Source organism: Vicia villosa, linkage group LG1 (assembly GCF_029867415.1).
Source record: "Vicia villosa cultivar HV-30 ecotype Madison, WI linkage group LG1, Vvil1.0, whole genome shotgun sequence".
NCBI lineage: Eukaryota > Viridiplantae > Streptophyta > Magnoliopsida > Fabales > Fabaceae > Vicia > Vicia villosa.
The window spans coordinates 73,738,047-73,742,865 of NC_081180.1; positions in this window are offsets into that span (position 1 = coordinate 73,738,047).

The window sequence follows — 4,819 nt, forward strand, 5'->3', positions numbered from 1 at the left end:
TGAGCAAGTTATGCAAAAAGAATGAATAATATGAAAATTGTACAAATGAAAAGTCTCATAAACATGCTATGCTATAGAAAGCGATAAACAAGTACCTTGCTATGTGCAAATTCGAACAATCATTACCGCACAATTGGCATGTTGAATCAATCAAAATTGGAGAATTACCAAATGCGATTCCAAGTAATCGGGCCAAAATTTGAGTCTAAACAACAACAAAAGAATTAAAACATATTACTAATAATTACTAATCTATAAGGCCTTGGTGGAAGTGGAAAAAGGCGAGCCGAGTGAACCATTAAAAAGAGTTCACTGGACAAAAATCCCAGGCCGCGCTAAGCGCGGTGAGCACGCTAAGCGCGCTATACCAGAAAACCAGAATTTCCAATGCAACCTCTACTTACCACCTACACTACTCATTTACAGAAAAACATAAAAATAAAAGCGTTGGGGTGCCTCCCAACAAGCGCTTGTTTTACGTCGTTAGTTCGACGCCTTTTATTGTCTCGCGAATGGCAAGTGCCTTCTTCGCAACACGTCAATGCTTTCGCCTCAAACGCAACATAAAGAAAGCGACATGACCAAACACTTAACAAACGAATCAAAAGCAAAAGTATATACAAGTATGTGTAAAAACACAAATATACATAAAACACAATATTTACAAAATCTTTAATTGGCTAAACAAATTGAAAAGTGAAGATTTAGAATTTACGAATTATCCGAGTTCAATTTGTTTAGCCAACTTCACCTTGCTAAATAGCAAAAATAAAGAGGAACAAAACCAAACACAAACATGTACACGTATGAAAACATAAACATGTATCAATATAAGCAAATATATAAGTATGAGAATATGCACAAAATATACGATATTCACAAAACTCAAAAACAAAGAAACTATCGCAATGCGAATTCAATAAAAACACCAATCCCCGGCAACGGCGCCATTTTGTTGAAGCGGTAAAGCGGCAAGCAACAAAAGATTTGGAAATATTTATCCGGGAATTTATCGTGTCCACAGAGATTAGTGCTACTGAACTGCCGTTCGACGGATTCTTAGTTATGAGTTTGGTTTTGAATGAATTTAAATATGAAATGGAAAAGTAAATATCAACACAAAAAGAATACATTCTTCAAATAGAAGAAACTATCAAGTATTGCATATAATCTACTCTTCACAAACTTAAACTTATCGACCAGTTGCACTCAGTCTACTATACTCCTTAAACCATTCACGTGTTGCCCGTTGTCGGCATTCGTGTCCAAACACCTCCACGAGTTCTATTGTATGCTTAGTTGACGATTTCTCCACCAATCAAACATACGGTAGCTTACCGTGTTAAATTAAAATATTGCTCGATCGACGATCTTTCCACCAATCAAACAACCCGGTAGCATTACGAACCAACACAAAGTGAACATTAACTCTTCATCTATCTCTACAATCAATAAGCTAATGATTATCTCTCCTAATTAAGATTTGTGAGGTCTATCTCTACAACAACACAAACCCCTAACATCAAGATGCAAAACAACCCACCAAACATAACCCAAACATCAAGCTGTAAAAAATCAGGAAAAACAACAAGTTTATATTGTAAAGCAACTTTATACAACGCCATGGGCGACAAATATACATGAGATCAAAGTATATATATACAAAATCCACAAATGAAACCACAAAGAGAAGAAAAGAAGAAAAACCCAAAAATCTCACGGTTTGTCGGCTCTGATTGATGAAGGATTCAACCCCGGATCATCCATTTGACAGCTCCAATGTATTTTCTAGCATCTTTCCACTCAAAAATGGTTCTGATGACTTTGGGAACAAATACCCCAAAGCATAACCCTAAAAAATATGATTTTTCCCTATTTAATGACTTTCCAAACCGCCCAGACCGCGGTTAGCGCGGTCAAGCCCGCTTAGCCCGCTCAACAGAAAAATGAAAACTTATTTTGGCCATATCTTGAGAACCGTAACTCCGATTTGCGCCCGGTTCGAAGCGTTGGAAAGCTTATTCCATGCTCTACCTAAAAATAACAACATATTAACCAAATTGGTGATTTATTATTATTTGGTTTTGAGCTTTATTCGCCGAATGAATTGATTCCGCCGCTCAAAATCGCGCGTTTGAAGCCGTGTCTTCGCCACGTTATTGCTCATGCTCCAAATACGCCTCAATACCTACAAAATGAATAGAAAACTATCAAAAAGTATAAAATTATATGAAGATACATCTATTCACAAAGTATACGTATTTATACACAAAACGGGGTATTATTCAAACGGTATTAACAAAAAGTATCGATAAGTGCCACTATTTACAAACACAAAATAACTACATTTTAACACTTAACAGGCTGCATGCTTTATTTTGGAAGAAACATTAGTTAGGATTGATTCCTTAAAAGGATAAGTTATCTAATATATTTTTAAATTCAATTCAACCTGATGGATTGGTGAGAGAGATTGGACTGGTGAAAAACAGGGATATGGTTTGGAGTCTCGGGTGAAACAAACCTTTCCTTCTCCATGAGATACTTGTGATTGATAACATTCTCTGTGTGTGTGTCCGCGCGCGCGTGTGCTTCAAGGTGTTACTCTTTCTCTCTCCCTCTCTCCTATGATAAAGATAGGTGGATTTGAAATCATACGAGAATTGATATTTTTTTGTTGCTTATGAAGGTGTTTTGCATGTTGGCTACATTATTGGTAAAATATACCTGGTTGATTGTGTTTATGCAGGTTGCATATATGTGTGGAGCTAATACAGGTTTTGTAGTGAATGTCATGATCGATGTCATGACATGCGTGTGTGACAGCAGGAGCTGTTATTGTTTATTAATTGTGTTTCCAGATTTATCCTTTTTATCAGTTTAGGAAACTTTTTATTGAGTGCTGCATATTTCGTCCAAAAGATCCTACTGACAGCACATTGTGTAATAGACAGTTGGCATGTGAATTAGGTCAACTTTGTTAACCCTAATCTGTTTCTAAAAAAGCCCAAGGCCCAAGACTGCATATAAAAAGACCTACAATCCTAATTTGGAACGCAGACAGAAGATTGTGTATTGTGAAGAACGGTTGTTCTGTAACTGTCTCTTGTGATCCACGCTTTTATCTTTGATGATTGCGTTGGAATTAGTTTGTGTTTTAGTTGTGTCACTCTAAGCTTTTAAGCACGAGTGTGTGTCTCTTGATTGAAGCTTTTAAGCAGATCAAGGTGTGTTTTTGAAGTGTGTCTTCTATTTGTAATTGTTTATTGTGTATGTGTTATCACTACTGTGATTGAGGGGGAGTGGAATGGAGATATTCCATATCTAGGTAGAACCTAGGTAGTGGGGTCATTGGGTAGTGATTAAGTGAGGAGTTGTAAACTGGGAGTTTAGCTCTGAATTGATACTGCTAATAGTTGAATTCATCCCTGGCTTGGTAGCCCCCAGAGTAGGTTGTTTGAACCGAACTGGGTAAACAATTATGTGTGTTCTTTATTGTTTTATGCTATTTGTTATTATTGTCTGTGCTGCGTAATTGTGGATCTCATAACATCCAGTTTGACATCGAGCGTGTGTTACTAGAATTTTTAATTGGCATCAGAGCAAGCACCCTGCCTGTTTACATCTGGGTGAGATCTAGGGATAAAAAAATTTTGGTACTATGGAGAAGGAACTGTTAGTGTTTGGAAACAGACCACCTATCCTGGATGGCTCTAACTATGATCACTGGAAACCTCGTATGGTAGCAGTCGTTAAGTCAGTGGACAACAAGGCCTGGAGAGCTGTTGAAAGTGGATGGAAACATCCTGAGAAAATTCTGGAAGATGGAACTACTGTTCTAATTCCTGAAACTCAATGGAGCAAATCTGAAGAAGAGTTAGCATTGGGAAATTCCAAGGCCCTAAGTGCACTGTACAATGGTATTGACAAAAACATCTTCAGACTTGTGCAACACTGTGAGCTGGCTAAAGAAGCTTGGGATATTCTCAAAACAGCACATGAAGGCACTTCCAAGGTAAAGATGTCGAGACTTCAAATACTCACCACTAAGTTTGAAAATCTCAAGATGAAAGAGGATGAAACCATTTATGAGTTTTACATGAATGTCCGTGAGATTTCAAACAACTCTGCAGCCTTAGGTGAGAAAATGACTGAAGAGAAACTGGTAAGGAAGATCCTCAGATCACTGCCTAAGCGACTTGATATGAAGGTAACTGCCATAGAGGAAGCTCAAGACATCAGCAACATGAAGGTGGACGAACTTCTTGGTTCTCTCCAAACCTTTGAGTCAAGCATCCGTGAGCCTATTGAAAAGAAGAACAAAAGCATTGCATTTGTCACCAACACAGGTGATGATTCAAAAGAAAGCAATGGTGTAAGTGATGAGAATTTATCAGACGCCATAGCCATGCTTGGAAAGCAATTCAACAGACTTATCAAAAGGGTTGATCAGAAGTCCAGACCCAATGTCAAGAACACTTCCTATGACATCAGTCAGACATATGACTCAAGCAAAAGATTCAAAGATGAGGAGAAGCCCTATCTAGGGAAAGGGTTTCAATGTCATGGATGTGAAGGATTCGGACACATTAGAGCTGAATGTCCTACCTACCACAAGGAGCAAAAGAAATGAATGACTGTTACTTGGTCTGACGAAGACTCAGATTCAGAAAAGGAAACTGCAAAGCATGTCACAGTTTCAACAAGAATCTATGAATCTGATGATGATTCCAGTGATGATGAGCTAACCTTTGATGAACTAGCTGCCTCGTACAAGAAGTTGTATAGGGGAAATGCTGAAGTGTGCAAACAAGTGGAG